We start from the raw sequence: 17654 nt of genomic DNA, 5'->3' as shown, positions 1-17654 counted from the left end.
GCTACTAAGGAAGTTGGACAAAGATGAACCAAGCCTCTCTAATCTTTCTGTGATCAAAGGCCACATTGCATCTTGTTGCATCTGGGGCTCACTTGCTCTATAGCTAAGGATCTGGCATGCTCAAAGGAAGACAAAGTTATAGGATTATCTGTCTTATGGCCCACAGATTTCACCAAACACCAAGAAGGCTGGGTGAGAACATGTGAACGGGGCAGCACAACTAGTCATACCCAGGTAGAAGAACCCCCAAATACATGCCCTGTTCACAGAGGGGAGGGTTGACACCTTCCTTGGAAAAGACAGTACATTCCTTTCACTTATGCTTTGGTGTGAAGTGCTAAAGTACAAGAAGTGGAACAGCTGTCAAATTTACTACTGAGGTCCATCTTCATAGCTCAGATCTTCAGAAAATATTTTATGATATAATAATTCAACCCTCCTCAGAGCTTTGCTTCATTTCTGCTCCCTTGGAGAAGCAAGCAAAGAAAGCTAGGCATTTCTAACTCAGCCCTGTGTTGGTTTAGATGCACTGAAATCCCCTGTGTGGTTAACTTTAGCTTTTTCCCATTGTCAACAATCTCAGAGAAAGCCTCAAACACTAGCCAATGTTTACAAGCAGATCTCAGTAACTGTCACCCAGTAATCTCTTTCTGCTGACCCCTGGCTTCAAACTTGGCTCTGCCAGTGCTCTTGACTCTTCCCACACTTTCCAAGCTCCCAGTCAAAGAAAATGCAGCAGAGTCTGTTCTCCAGTGTGAGCATGTAAATTCTGCCCTCAACAACTCCAGGCCTTCCCAGATCCTGGCTTGGACCCTATCCAGAGGACAGATAGGCACAGACAATGGAATTTCTTTTTAAAATCTGCCCTTCAGGTTGAGAAGATGGTGTCCCTAATTCCTGCCAGGAGGACTTGTAATTTGAATGTTACTCTAAGACTAGAGAGGGGAGTCACCAAAACCTGGAACACTACTTTACCGGTACACCTTGGTAATCAACAGCTGAGAGCTTGCACTAATGCTGGGTAATTCTATTTGACTCAACAAACATTTGTTGAGTACATACTAAATGCCGGGCACTGTGACAGGTGCTGGCAATTATTGCTAACAGCCTGCCCTTCTGAAGCAGTTGGCTCAGGTTAGAGATGCTGTTACATAACTGGGGGAAAAGGGACTGAAGAAAGAACTGAGCTCAATACCACAGCTCTCCCTCTTTCAGAGAGCGTCTTACATGTGAGAAAAACAGGAGCACAAAGGGGCTAGGTCGCAGGACATTTCATTTGTACTGAGTTAGCTGCTTATCTCTCCTTCTGAATTCTGGCCTGGTAGACAGAGCTTGGGATGTGGAATCAAAAACCCTTGGGTCCAGGGACTTCCCTGGTTGCCCAGTTGCCACTCGCAATGCAGGGGGCCCTGGGTTTGATCCTTGGGTCAGGGACCCAGAGTCCACATGCTGCAACTAAAGATACTGCATGCCACAACTTAGACCTGGCTCAGCCAAATAAATAAATTTAAAAAATTAAAAGACTTGAGTCCAAATTCCAAACACTGCATTTAATTGTATGAGCATGGGCAAGTTTCTTTTCTGTTTTTTGAGCATGGGCAAGTTTCTTGACCTCTGAGTTTCAATTTTCATTGATATGTAGTGAAAATAAAAGTAGTTGTCCTGCCTACCTCATAGATAGAAGAGAATATCAGATGAGATCATGCAATATGTATCAGTGCTTCTCAAACTTTAATGGGCATGTGATTCATGTGGTGATCTTGTTAAATTACAGACTCAGAGTCAGTGGATCTGGGTAGGCCTGAGATTCTGCACTTTTAATAGGCTCCCAGATGATGCTATTGAGGCTGATCCAAATCACACTTTGGGTAAAACGCTATGGACTATTTATTGGTGGTGGTGGTTTAGTCACTAAGTCATGTCCGACTCTTGCTACCCCATGGGCTGTAACCCGCCAGGTTCCTCTGTACATGGGATTCTCCAGGCAAGAATACTGGAGTGGGTTGCCATTTCCTTCTCCAGGGGACCTTCCCGACCCAGGGATTGAACCCAGGTCTCCTGCATTGCAGGCAGATTCTTTATCGAGTGAGCTACAAGGGAAGACTGGACTGTTTACTAATCAAATGGAAAGGATGGCACTGAGGAACATCTCCAACTAAGTAAACATCCAAAACTCATTCAGAAATCAATAGAGCCCTACTAAGTGAATAGAACTGAGGTAGACAGTCACTGTGTGGGTAACAAGAAATTTATGACGTGTCTTTGCTTACTTAGGTGAAACCATTAGAGGATAATAAGAATCCATCCAAACTTAGCAGTTGGGTCAAAAAAAAGTGGGATTCTTCTATCTCCTTCAGTTAAAAATATTTACTCTGGATATAAAACACTGAAATAAAAATCAGGAGGTCCTTCATCCTGTTAAATCATATCCTACAGATTGCAACTATCTCCTGCCAAATTCTCATCAAATCTTTTGAAACTGTTGGAACAGATATTCTTGAGATTAGAGACCTCATAGCTTCCCCAGTTGTGGGCTTGGGCCTTATCCTAGTGTTCAGAGACCCTTTAGAAGTCATCTCAATGTGCTCACAGTCATTGACATTGTTCCAGATGAGAAATATCTACCTCTTGTATCACCTCACACCAGTCAGAATGGCTAGCATCAAAAAGTCTACAAATAATACATACTGGAGTGGGGGTAGCCAAAAGGGAATCCTCCTACACTGTTGGTGAGAATATAAATTGGTGCAGCCTCTATGGAAAACAGTATGGAGATTCCTTAAAAAAGCTAAAAATAGACTTGCCATATAATTCAGCAATCCCACTCCTGCGTATATGTCTGGAAAAGACAGAAACTCTAACTTGTGAAGATACCTGCACCCCAATGTTTACCGCAGCACTATTTATAATATCCAAGACATAGAAACAACCTGAATGTCCACTGATAGATAAATGGATAAAGATGTGGTATATATATAAACAATGGAATATTAATCAGCTATTAAAAAAAGAATAAAAAAAAGAAAAAAAAAAGAATGAAGTAATGCCACTTGCAGCAATATGGATGGTCCTAGAGATTATCATAGTAAGTCAGAGGACAAATGGTATTACTTATATGTAGAATCTAAAAAATAATACAAATAAACTTATTCACAAAACAGAAACAGACTCACAGACACAGAAAAAAACTTATGGTTCACCAATGGAAAAAGCAGGAGTGGGAGTTTGGGATTAACAGATACACACTACCCTATATAAAACAGATAAACAACAAGGACCTACTGTATAGCACAGGGAACTATATTCAGTATCTTATAATAACCTATAATGGAAAAGAATCTGAATCACTTTGCTGTATACCTGAAACTAATACAATATTATAAATCAACTATACTCAATAAACAAAAAAAGAGAAACATCTACCTCTCTTTCAAATGCCTTCAAAAAATGCCTCTCCATTTCCCTAATAAGAATGATCATTTGCTCACACTCTTAGGGAGCTTAATATTTGGTTAACATCTATATAACTCCTGTAAGTGCATGTGGTATATGGTTAGGTCATTCAGGATGGCTGTTTTCTTGCTGTTTGTGCATCCCCTCTTTGACCAGTCCCTTCTTCACTCATATGACTATCCAATTCTCTTAGTTACAGGGCTTAATTACCCCCTGGTAACTAATGAGCCCACCTGATGTTGATTCCCCTTATAAATGGTAGCCTCCTTCTACCCTAGGAGCCTACCATCTGCCACACATGATAGGGTGTCAATCACTCCAGGACCCTTTGGGTAAGGTTCCCCTGTCCAATAAACTACTGATGTTTCTGTCGCTGTTCTTAGGTTCTTTCTTTGGTCTCAAGGCTGAGAAACTACAAGGGGTTATCCTAGTAGTGTGCAACAGAGGAGAAATAAGCTTGAGTCTGCTTGTCCCAGTTACCTACAAGGAGATGATCCATTTCTCAGAACCTGCACAGCCAGGTCTGCAAAGGCCAAAACAAAGCATAAAATTGGGCAATTATTGGAGCAAATATTATAATGAAATATTCCTGATGAGAAGCAAGACTTTCAGATTTTAGTCTTATCTTTGCTACCACCCAGCTTGTCTGGGATGGAGTTCTCAACATTTCTAAACAGAATTTACCTGCTTGTAATGTACATACCTCTTCTATGGCTAGAAAGAATTTATGATTCAAAAGAGAAATGAAAAGAGAGTAGTAAAAAAAAAAAAACACAAAGCAAAACAGTGTTTTTTGTTTGTTTGCTTAAACAACAGAAATTTATGTTCTTAAATTCTGGAGAGGAGAAATCAAAGATCAAGGTGTTGGCAGGGTTATTTTCTTCTACAGTCTCTCTTGTTGGCTTGTAAATGTTGTCATCTTGTCTTCACATGGTCTTATGTTCTAATCACCTCTTCATATGAGTACACTAGCCATACTGAATTGGGGCCCACTCTAATGGCCTCATTTTACCTTAATTACCTCTTTAAAGAACTTGTCTGCAAATATATTCTTGAGGTCCTGGAGTACACAATTTAAAATTAACATTCCCCTGGTGGTTTTTACATGTATTTTTGCAACAGTTGCTAATTTCCAGCTCCTCTTTGGGCCTGGAGAGTTGGATTCAGCTGGAGCTAACGGAAATCAAATACATGTCTAATGAGAGTTCCCTAAAGTCTCGACTCCAAAACTTCTCTGGAGAGCAACAGGCACTAGGGCTCCTGCTCCTGCAAGCCCGCTGCTGATGCAAAGCGGGGAGTGTTTCCTGGAGAAGGGAGGCCTGGGAGGGGTAAGTGGTGACAGTTTATCTGAAGCTGGCGCTGGGTTCATTAAGAGGCCTGGTGCAGTTTATCTGCTTCTTGTCCACAAGGCTCAGCTTCTCTGCACACTGAGTCCAGGCTTGTCACCATCCCAGTCCTGGTGGCGTCAGGTTGGAAGAGTGTGAAACAGAGCATCCCCCCGCTACCCCACCCCAATCTCCCCTTGTCTCCAACTGTCTGTCCTCAACGGGTCAGATAGGAGCTGCAATTGCAGGAATAAAGCTTGAAGCCTTCAGTCAGTACTTTCTGCCCGCAGACAGTAAGGTCCTGGGAGATGATTTGGCTGCTCCAAAAAAGAAGGCCCAGACGTCAGCCGAAGGAGGTAGAAGGACAACAGAGACATGGACTTACCTTTGTCAAAGCCACCTTGCCTTGAATGTAGCGGACACCTATTTTAAGTGGTCCCACTTGTCCTTGACACATTCTAATAACAGAGAATGGAACCAAGTTCTGTGTTTCAGAAGAGGAGGTCCAGGAATTGTGAGGCCTCTTTCTTAATGCCTCACAGTAACTCAGTGGTGGAATAAACAATGGAACACATCCTGAGTCCTGGACCAGCCTTTCCTGGGACTGAAACCTTTACCTCAGGCTTTCAGTCCTCTTCTCCACTCAGCTGCCAATAATATTACAACTATCTTTGAGAGTAAAGATGCTCCAAACCCCGCAACAGGGTTGTTTGATAGCCAGGGACGATCATTCTGCGCCATCCTCTCCCTCTTCCCTGGTTCTCCAAGATCATCAGGACAACAGGTGCATCTGTGGGGGCTGAAAGGTCCAGTCTGTGAACAGAAAGAAGATCCCTTGGCCAGACCCAGTTCCTCCAATGCAGAGGAAGGTGCCGACCTGTCTGACAACTCCAAACACTTACCCAGCAGGGAGAGAACACCCTCCTAGAGGGCCAGTGCATTATTCAGCTATTTGGAATTGACTCAAAAACTGAGATGATTAACTTCTGGTTCTATCCAAAGAGTACTACCACAGTCTACTATCAGAATCCATGTCCAAAGGGTTATTGACTTTTACCAGGAGCGTAGGAGGCAGTAAATGGATTTCTCCAAGTCAAAAGGAAGCAGTTGTTTTTAATGGGAATTCTGCCTCTTCAAAACCCCCAAAGCGGTCAGGAGCCCCATTTTCCCCTTCTCCAAATTCTGCTTCCTTGAGGGACCAATTCACACTTACTCTTTGCAATCTGCTTTCTCTAACCCACCAGCTGGGTTACTTTTTCACCCCAGGTGCGAGTACCAGGGTCGTCACCGTGTATAACCAGGCAGCCACGTTCCTAAACACGTGTCGGTGGCCACGTAACTCCATACTCTCACAGTCAGCTGCCCACAGAGTGTCTCTCAACTGCAGCATGGTCATTGAGAGCTTGGGACCTTGGAACGAACTCTCCTGTGTTTAAATCTCAGCTCTTTTTACTGGCTGTATACTTAATCTCTCTAAGCCTCTATTTCCTCATATGTTAAATGGATGTAATAAGAGTATTTACCTCTTGGGTTTTAAATGAGATCAAGTGCTTAGCGCAGGGATTGGGCACATAGTAAGCACCCCATAAATGTTAATTATTATCATGAATGCCTCTCTGTCTTTAGGGGCTTCTAGGGAGGAGGCTTCTGCACTCTTCACACTTAATTCCATCCTTCCTTCCTGAGTGTTGTCTGTCCCAGTGGGTCTTTCTCTACTTTGTCCCCAGCCTTCACATAACAGGGTCATCCCTGCTGTTCTTTGCCCAGCAGATGTCCTTGCTCTCTTATTCTCCTGGAAGTAAAAAAAGGGCAGATGGGTTATTTAGCTACCTCTTTCCAAAATCTGTAAATAAAGAGCAAAATGCCCTGCCACCAGATAGCTGGAATCAGGGCCCACTTGACCTTCTATTTAAACCCTCAGAAGCCCCTGCCCCATCTAGCCCCGTTGCCCTTTGGACTAGTGTGGGGGTCTCAAAAGAGGTATGTATGTGAGGCCTGTAAGTGGCTCTCCCCAGCCCCTCAGAAGGTTGCTTATCAGGGAGTGAAACACCAGCCCTAGCTTGCCATGACAGCAGGAGCTGCCTGAGAAGAGAGGCTGAGATAAATTAAGGATCCTTCATCCCCGTCAGCGTGGGCCAGACAGAAACCAGGTGCAAGGCCGTGAGCCTTCAACTTTTATAAACAATCTTCCATCGCCCACTGCAGCAGCTTGAGCCTGAGATGGGGATTAGAAGAACAGCTTCTGCAAGCCTGGGGCCTCTCAGCTGGACAGCCAGTTAAAGGGCACATAAGATAACTGGCTGCTGGGAAAGATGCTTGAGGAAATCCAGCCATTCGTCAACAGGGGGTTCGCTTGACCTGGCAGGAGAGAATCTGATATCTAAACAGTTCCCTGCATCCCTGAAGCGTTCCGAAAGTTCTCCAGCTAAATATTTGATACCACACCAGATGATAGCCCAAGGCTCTTCTCACCAGTGGGAGAAGGCTGCCGCTAGAGGAGAGGAGCCTAGTCAGTACTGGATTCACTGAAATCAGGCAGGACTTGAGAAGAGGGCATCCCAGCTATGCTGATTTTGGGGTCCTTTAACCTTGTTTAGTTCAACCAGGGGTAAAGACCTTGCCTGCCAAGAGCCGCTTCTCTGGGAATCCACGAAAAGACATGGAACCTAAATACCTTTTGAAGGCAGTTGTCCCCCCTTCCAGTCCTCCACCTGCCTCCTCACTTCTCTGATAGATGTTTTGTTTGCAGGAACTGAAAAAATAGCCATGACCCCTACGCTCAGATGGTCGACACCAGCTTCATCCACCTGAGATTACAAAACAAAGTGAAGTGCTTGAATCCCCTCAGGGAGGTGGGGACAGACTGGCCTGGCTGAGCATGAAAGAGCTTTTGTGTTTACAAGTCATATTTATTCAGCAGTGGGGATGAGAAGGTCTACAATTCCATGTTCAGAGTTTCTTGTATAATGCTGAGAAGGAAAGCACATTTCAGAGAAAACTGCCTCCAAGAGAAGGATGTTGTTCCCCCTCTGGTTGGAAGGTAGAAAATAGGAGTCAAAAATAAGGCTCTCAGATCAGTCAGGCTCGAGCTCATGTCTCTGCTCTGATATTTACTCCAGTTGTCGTTGTGATCTTGGAAAGTTATGCGACCTCTCTAAGCTTCAGTTTCCTTGTCTGCACAGTGGGGATGGTAGTAACTAGTTGTAGGGTGGTTGTGAGGAGGACTAAACAGTGAGGCTTATGAAGAAAGCACTTACCTGAGTGATACAACATAATACTCAGTAAATGGCAGCTACAATCAGTAATGAGGTCTCTACCTTTGGAAGAAAACAGATCGAAAAATGAAAATTATCTAAGAACAGTTTGGAAAGGGCAGAATTTCAACACAGAACACATGTTCATTCTTTCAAAACCCCCTTGGTGTTATAAAAAAATTATATACATAAATAAAAAGATATAATGGACTCCCATTTACCCAATAGTTTCACAACTATCAAGGCCAATCTTATATCATCCATACCCCCTACACAGGTATAGTCTGTTTTGAGTTAGCTATTTTGGCCTTCAGTGTGGATTATTTTCTTATAGGAGAGGGAATATGGGATTTAGAGTCTAAAAAGTTGTTCCCTCCTTGATTAACTGTTTGACTTTGGGCATGTCACTTAATTCATTTAATTCTCAGTTTCTTCATCTGTAAAATGAAGTTGTTAATAATTAGACCTGCCATACATACTTCAAAGAGCTCTTGCATAGAGGAAATTAGATGTCTGTGAAAGGGCCTTGTAAAAGGAAGTCTATGCCAATAGTACTGGTTGTTACAGCTCTACCTCTGACTAGGGGTGGCACCGAGTATGTGCTCAGCAAACATTTATTAAGGTTGTGTTAAGTGCCAGGCCAGGTCAGGCCAAAGACCTGCTCTGCAGTCTTAGGTTGCATCCCCGAGCCTAGCTGGTCACATTGCAAACACTGTCACTAAGGCAACAGGGATCACTCAATGTGTCCCAGCCCTACACTCGGATAAGTACATCCCTCAGTATACACATCCTGTTGGACCAAGAGTCACTTCTTATACCATATGTCCTTGTTCAATATCAAGGCCTGGAAAATGTCAAATTATGTCTAGTTTCCAGTGCTGTAGTTCCATTAAGGATGAGAATGAGAATTACAGAGACTGTGGGTAAGACCTCAAAATTACATGTTGAAAAAAGAAGCTTTTTTCATGTCAAGAACATAACCCAAATCATCCTTTCAAAAGCTATTTGGGGATAGGTCTTAGGTCCAGAATTTAAAGTTGCAATGGGAAACCAGAGGGGGATCCCTGATCCAAAGGGTGACCCTGAAGCTGTTTTGGCTAGAGCTGGAGAGATGCTATTTCTCTCTCATTTTTCTTTCCTTAGAAGAGAATTTCATATTTGCCCCAGCCTCTGCATCCTGGTAACCCATGAAAACAATATTTTCCTGCTCAGCAGGGCAAAACCTCTTATTTCCTGCTGTCCTTTTCCCATCTCCTAGCTCCACACTGAAGTCCTTGCTGTAGACAGATTTCTCCAGCAAGTTATTTTCTCACCACCGAGCCCCAGCTGTTTTGTATCCCTGAAGCATGTCAGGGCCAGAGAAGAAATGAAAGGACTGAGGCAGTGTCAGCTACAAGGGGACCCAGGTCACTAGTGATCAGATTTTTTTAATGAACCTGAGGGCCAGGGACTTGAAAGGAAGGTCAGGGGTCACAGAAGGGTGATGGCAATACACGTACAGATTATTAAATCCTGAACGTGAAGATGTTGATGTTCTTCCAATACCCATTCCTCCCAGGAGCTCAGTGCTGCGCTGAGCAGTTAGGGCTTCATGACCTGATTGCACGAGCAGACAGCAGTCTCCTGGAAACCTCTGACTTCATGCTGCCAGAGAAGCATGAAAGACATTTGACAACTGGATCATATCCGAAGACTTTGGTTCCTACTCTGATTCCCCGGGTTGCTGACATCTCCTTTCTCCCAGAAATAATTCAAGGTCAAGTTTTCAAAGTGGTTCTAGGAGAAGAATGTGGTGTACAGAGAGGAATTCTTGCTTAACAGTCCCCTCTGGCCTGTTGCTAATACACCTGTTTCTCTCATTCCCATCCAATTATACCTCTGAGTTTTGGAGATCTTGATTTCTTGGTTCCACCTGGAATGAGGGCTTTCTTAGTAGTATGATCCTAAGCATCACTGAAAGGAACACATTTCTTGATTAGAATCAATCTATATTTATTTCAGTTCAGAATTGTTTTCATTATTTGCTTCTGGGAACAAGGTACAACTCAGTCTTCTACAAAGGGGTGATGTCCAACTTTACTGGTGGTTGTGGTTAAGCCAGCCATGCAAATGTTCCCAGGACATATGTTCACAAGAGATACGGGGAAAGACCCAAAGAGAATCTTAAAGTCATTGAGAGATCTCAGGGTCATCTGGTCCAGGCTCCCATCCAAGAACTTTCCTTTCAGATGGCCATATGCTGATGCTTTAACACCCCAAGTTATAGGAAGTTAATTAGAAAGTCCAGTTCAAATTTGGACAGCTTTTATTGTCAAAAAGTTCTTCCTATTACCTTCCTAATCTCACTCATAAGAGCTGAACAGGATAAATGGAAGCCCTCTCAAGAACCCCATGTGATATTTTTTCAGATCTTTGAAAATGTCTATAATACCTGCTCTAAGTCTTTTCTACTCCAAGCTAAGCATTTTCAGTTACTTCAACAATGCCCTATTACAGGAAAAGAACAATGAACTGGTAGTGAAAAGGCCTGGGTCCAAGTCCTGGCCCCACCAATTTTTGTCTATGTAGCCTTAAGAAAGTCAATGAACCTCTCACAAGTTCACCTTCTTCCTCTGTAAAATGAAGATTAAATATATATACTTTACCTACTGTTCTGAGGATCAAATAAGATAACATAATACCACAGAAATGCAAAGGATCACAAGAGACTACTGTGAACAATTATATGCCAACAAATTGGATAACCTTGAAGAAGTGGATAAATTCCTAGAAACATACAACCAACCAAGACTGAATATTGAAGAAAAAGAAAATCTAAACAGACCAGTAATGAGTCAGGAGATTGAATCAGTAATCAAGAATCCCTAATAAAGAAAAGCCGAGGACCAGTTGGCTTCACTGGTAAATCTACCAAACATTTAAAGAAGAACTAGCATCAATCCTTCTCAAATGTTTCTTAAAATTTAAAGAGAAGAGAACACTTCCAAACTCATTTTACAAGGCCAGCATTACCCTGATACCAACGCCCGATAAGAACACTATAAGCAAAGAAAGTTATAGCCAATATCCTTAATGAACATAGATGCAAGAACCCTCAACAAAATACTAGCAGATGAATTCAACAGCACATTAAAAGGATCAAACACTATGATCAAGTAGGATTTATCCCTGCAAGCATGAGTCAACATACGCAAATTAATAAATGTGATGTACTGCATTAACATAATGAAGGATAAAAACCATATAATCACCTTAATAGATGCAGAAAAGGCATTTAACAAAATTCAAAATCCTCTCATGATTCAAAACTCTCCACAAATTAAGTATAGAATAAAGTACCTCAACATAAGAAGGCCATCTATGACAAACCCACTAACATCACACTCAGTGATAAAAAGTTGACACCTTTTCCTCTAAGGTCAAAAACATGACAAAGATACCCACTCTTGTAACTGCTATTCAACATTACACTGGAAGACCTAGCTGGAGCAGTTAGGCAAGAAAAATAAAAGACATCTACATCAGAAAAGAAGTTAAATTCTCTCTAATTGTAGTTGACAGGAACTTATGTATAGAAATACCTAAAGACACTACTAAAACACTAATGAAAAAATTCAGTATAGTTGCAGGATATAAAATTAATGTAAAAAAATCAGTTTCATTTCTATACACTAACAATGAACTATCAAAAAGGAAATTAAGAAAACAGTCCAATTTATAATAGCACCAGTAAAATAGAATACAAGGAGGTGAAATATTTGTACACTGAAAACTATCAGACACTGATGAGAGAAATTGAAAAAGATGCCAATAAATGGAAAGATATCTCATATTTATGAATTAGAAGAATTAATATTGTTAAAATGTTCATACTACCCAAAATGATCTACAGATTCAATGCAGTCCATCAAAATTTCAATGGCATTTTCACAGAAATAAAAAAAGAAATCCTAAAATTCATATGGAACCACAAAAGACCCTGACTAGTCAAGGAAATCTTGAGAAAGAAGAATAAACCTGGAGACATAATACTTTCTGACTTCAAACTATACTGTAAAGCTATAGTAATCAGAACAGTATGATACTGGCATAAAAACAGACACATAGACCAATGGAACAGAATACAGAGCCTAGAAATAAATCTACACATATATGGTCAACTAATCTTTGACAAGGGCATCAAGAATATATAACTTATAATACATAAGAAAAGGATAATCTCTTCAATAAGTAGTGTTGGGGAAATTGGATATCCACATGCAACAGAATGCACTGGGGCCTATCTTACACATATGCAAAAAATAATTCAAAATGGATTAGATTTCAATGTAAAACCTGAGGGATTTCCCTGGCAGTCCAGTGGTTAAGACTCCACACTTCCTCTGCAGGGGGTATGGATTTGATCCCTGGTCAGGAAGTTAAGATCTTGCATGCCATGCAGTGCAGCCAAAAATAAAATAAAAGTAAAACCTGAAACCATATAACTCCTAGAAGAAAACATAGAGGGAAAACTCCTTGATACTGGTTTTGGCAATAATTTTTTGGGTATAACACCAAAAGCACAGGCAACAAGAGCAAAATTAAATAAATGGGACTATGTCAAAGTAAAAACAAGCAAAGTAACATACAGCAAAGTGAACCATCAACAAAATGAAAAGGCAACCTATGGATTGAGAGAAGATATTTGCAAACCATATATCTGATAAGTTAATATCCAAAATACACAAAGAACTCATAGCAAAAAAATAAAAATTACTGGATTAAAAGGACCTGAGATGACATTTTTTCAAAGAAGGCATACAAATGGCCAACAGGTATATGAAAAGGTGCTAAACATCACTAATCATCAGAGATATGTAAACCAAAACCACAGTGAAATATAACCTCACATCAATTAAGATGGTTAACATCAGTTCAGTTCAGTTCAGTCGCTCAGTCGTGTCCTACTCTTTGAGACCCCATGAATCACAGCATGCTGTAAGATAAGAGATGACTAGTGTTGGTGAAAATGTGGACAAGGGAACCCTTGTACACTGCTGATGGGAATGTAAATTTGGACAACCATTATAGAAAAAAGTATTGAGGTTTCTCAAAAAAATAAAAATAGAACTACTATATGATCTAGCAATCCCACTTCTGGGTATACATCAAAAGGAAATGGAATCAGTATGTTGAAGAGATGTCTTCATCCTCATGTTTGTTGCAGTATTATTTACAATAGCCAATATATGGAAACAGCCTGGGAATTCCCTAGTGGTCCAGTGGTTAGGATTCCATGCTTTCACTGCCAAGATATGGATGCACTGACATATGAATGGAGAAAGAAAATGTGACACACATAGGAATGTTACTCAGCCGTTAAAAAAGAGATTGTGCCATTTACAACAACATGGATGAATCTGAAGGACATTATGCTAAGTGAAATAAACCAGACACAGAAAGACAATTGCTGTGTGATCTCACATATATGTGGAATCTAAAAAAGTTGAACTCATAGAAACAAACAGTAGAATGGTAGTTGCTAAGCACTGAGATATAGAGGCTATGGGGAGATGTTGGTCGAAAGGTACAAACTTTTGGTCATAAGATGAATAAGTTCAGGGAAACTAGTATATATTATCTTGTTGTTGTTGTTCAGTCACTAAGTTGTGTCCGACTCTTTGTGACCCCATGGACTGCGGCACACCAGGCTCCCCTGTCCTTCACTATCTCCTGGAGACTGTTCACATTCATGTCCATTGAGTCAGTGATGCTATCTAATCACCTCATCTTCTGCTGCCCCTTCTCCTTTTGCCTTCAATCTTTCCCAGCATCAGGGTCTTTTCCAATAAGTCAGCTCTTCGCATCAGGTGGCCAAAGTATTGGAGCTTCAGCTTCAGCATCAGTCCTTCCAATATATATTCAGGATTGATTTCCTATAGGATTGACTGGTTTGATCTCTTTGCAGTCCAAAGGACTCCCAAGAGTCTTCTCCAACATCAATCTGCATATCTGAGGTTGTTGAAAGCATCAATTCTTCTGCACTCAGCCTCCTTTATGATCCAGCCCTCACATCCGTACATGACTACTGGAAAAACCATAGCTTTGACTATACGGAAATGGGAATACCAGACCACCTTACCTGTCTCCTGAGAAACATGTATGGGGGTCAAGAAGCAATAGTTAGAATGGAACATAGAACAGCTGAGTGGTTCAAAATTGGGAAAGGAATATGACAAGGCTGTATATTGTCATTTTGCTTATTTAACTTTTATGCAGAGTGTGCATGCATGAGTGTGTGCTTAATTGCTTCAGTCGTGTTCAACTCTGCGGTTCTTTGTAGTCTGCCAGGCTCCTCTGTCAGAGAAGGCAACGGCAACCCACTCCAGTACTCTTGCCTGGAAAATCCACGGATGGAGGAGCCTGGTAGGCTGCAGTCCATGGTATCACTAAGAGTCTGACATGACTGAGCGACTTCACTTTCACTTTTCACTTTCATGCTTTGGAGACGGAAATGGCAACCCACTCCAGTGTTCTTGCCTGGAGCATCCCAGGGATGGGGGAGCCTGGTGGGCTGCCGTCTATGGGGTCGCACAGAGTCAGACACGACTGAAGTGACTTAGCAGCAGCATTAGGCTCCTCTGTCCATGGGATTCTCCAGGCAAGAATACTGGATTGGGTTGCCATGCCCACCTTCAGGGGAACTTTCCAAATCAAGGATTGAACTCGCATCTCCTGCACCTTCTGCATTTACCCACTGAGCCACCTGGGAAACCCCTATATGCAGAGTATATCCTGCAAAATGCCTGGCTGGAAGAATCACAAGCTGGAATCAAGATTGTCAGGGGAAATATCAACAACCTCAGATATGCAGATGATACCACCCTAATGGCAGAAAGTGAAGAAGAACTAAAGAGTCTCTTGATGAGGGTGAAAGAAGAGTGAAAAAGCTGGCTTGAAACTCAACATTAAAAAAAACCTAAGATCATGGCAACCAGTCCCATCACTTCATGGCAAAGTGGAAGCAGTGACAGATTTTATTTCCTTGAGCTCCAAAATTACTGCAGATGGTGACTGCCCCCATGAAAATAAAAGACACTTACTCCTTGGAAGGAAAGCTATGACAAACTTCGGCTGCATATTAAAAAGCAGAGATATATATTTGCTGACAAAGGTCCATAGTTAATAATAGTGTATATTTGTATATTTGGTATTTGGGGAATGAGTAGATACTAAGTGTCCTCACCACAAGACAAACAAAATTATGTGAGGTGATGGATGTATTAATTAAGTTGATTGTGGTAACAATTTCACAATGTATATGTATATTAAATCATCACATTGTACTTTTTTAAAAAAAATGACATTGTACAACCTAAATACATACAAGTTTTGTCAATCATACCTCAATAAAGCTGGGTGGAATGAAATAATATATGCCTACATTATTTGATGATTGTAAAATATTACACACATGCTTTTTAATCATCATCACTTTCCTCCATTCTTGGTGACTTCCTCTGATCTCTCTAGTTCAGAGTGTTCAGCTAAATATAACATTTGCTAGTTCAATAGGAGTTTATGAGTCACTCTTCTAGGCACCAGGAAAATAAAGACGAACAAAGTGGTCTTTGCCTTCAAGGTAATCAGAGGGCTATAACACACTAGACTAAAAGCCATAATAGAGGCTCCTGCAGAGAATACTCTAGGAATACAGTTGTAAAACTTCCAACTCAGATGGAGTGGAAGAAGCGACAACGGGGCTGAGTATTAGAGGATGCAGAACATTATCCAAACAGAAGAAGGTAGGAGGACATTCTAGGTAGAGATAAAACATGCAAAGACATGAAGTTTAGGCAGAACAAAGGTATTTTGAATTCAAAAAGTCACTGTTTCATCAAAGGACATAATCAATACAGTGAAAGGCAATCCACAGAAAGGGAGAAAATATTTACAAATCTTATATCTGAGAAGGGATTAATATCCAAAATGTATAAAGAATTCTTACAATTCAACAACAAAAAATAAACAACTTGATTACAAATAGGCAGAGGACTTGAATAGACATTTCTCTAAAGAAGATATACAAATGGCCAATAAGCACATGAAAGGATGTCCAGCATCACTAATCATTAAGGAAGAGTAATTTAAACCACAATGAGAAACCACATCACATCCATTAGAATAGCTACCATCAAAGAAAAAGAGAAAGAAAGAAAGAAAAGAAAAAAAGTATTGGTGAGGATGTAAAGAAATTAAAACCCCTGCACACTGTTGGTAAGAAGTGAGCAGCTGCTGGGGAAAGCAGTATAAAGGTCCCTCTCAAAATTACATGAATTATCATACAACCAGCAATTACACTTCTGGGTATATACTCCAAAGAATTCAGATAAAGGCTTCAAAGAGATACTTATGCATTCATGTTCATAGCAGCACTATTCAAAATAGCATAAAGGTAGAAGCTACTCAAGTGTCCATCAACAGGTGAATGAATAAATATGATATAAACACACAGTGGAATATAACTCAGCCTTAAAAAGGATGGAGAGTCTATATTTCCCACACTACAACATGGATGAATTTTGAGGACATTATGCTAAGTAAAATAAACCAGTCATAAAAATGACAAACATTGTATGATTTCACTTACATGAAGTATCCAGAGTAGTCAAATTCATAGAGATAGATGATGGAACGGTGGTTATCATGGGCTGGGGGAAAAGGGAATGAGGAGTGATTATTTAATGGATACAGAGTTTCAGTTTTTCAAGGTGAAAAAGTTCTAGAATTGTTTGCACCCATGTGCTTAACACTTGTGCTCTATACACTTAAAAATTATTAAAATTATAATTTTTATGTGATGTGTATTATACCACAATTTTTTGCAAAAGATATTTTGGGAAAGTTAAAGGAGTTTGTAAGGACTGGGTATTATTGCTAACTTTTTTAGGTGTGACAATTGGTTATATAGTACAATATTCTTTATTCTTAAGAAATGCATACTAAAATATTTAAGGAAGAAGTGCAACCTATTTTGAAATTCATGGATGGAAAGATGGATGTATAAATAAAAAGTTATATAAAACCAACCCAACAAAATGATAACCACTGGATTTAGGTGGTAGATGTACAGTGTTCATTGTACTAGTCTTTCAATATTTTCTCAATATTTGAAAATTTGTATAATAAAATTTGGAGGAAAAAAACTTCTTAATTGCTTTATGAAGGTGGAAATAATGACCAAGTCATCACATATGCAGAAAATATATGTTTCAGTAGGAGTTAACTCTGGGTATGACTGCTCCCCAAAAGCCAACAAAACAAAACAAAAAAGAATTACAAGCTGTATTAATAGAAATGCAGTACTCATAGTGTGACTCTGGGCAAGTATTTACCCTCTACAAGTCTGTTTCATCATGTACAAAATGGGAAAAGAATTAAGTGAGACACTGTGTGTAAAGAGCTTGAAACAGAAGCAAATATTCAACAAGTCTCCATAAGTAGCTGGGAGGATTGCAAGAATAAGGAAAATGCTACAATCCTAGTGGACTTCTGTGCTGGTGGCACCATGCAGAACAGTTTATACTCTGCGCCGGGTGTGGTCAGAGCATATTCCTCTGGTTTCTTGGGTGATATTGTCATG

The sequence above is a fragment of the Cervus elaphus genome, chromosome 5 (genome assembly GCF_910594005.1).
Source record: "Cervus elaphus chromosome 5, mCerEla1.1, whole genome shotgun sequence".
Classification (NCBI taxonomy): Eukaryota; Metazoa; Chordata; class Mammalia; order Artiodactyla; family Cervidae; genus Cervus; species Cervus elaphus.
Note: the sequence above shows the minus strand (reverse complement) of the source record.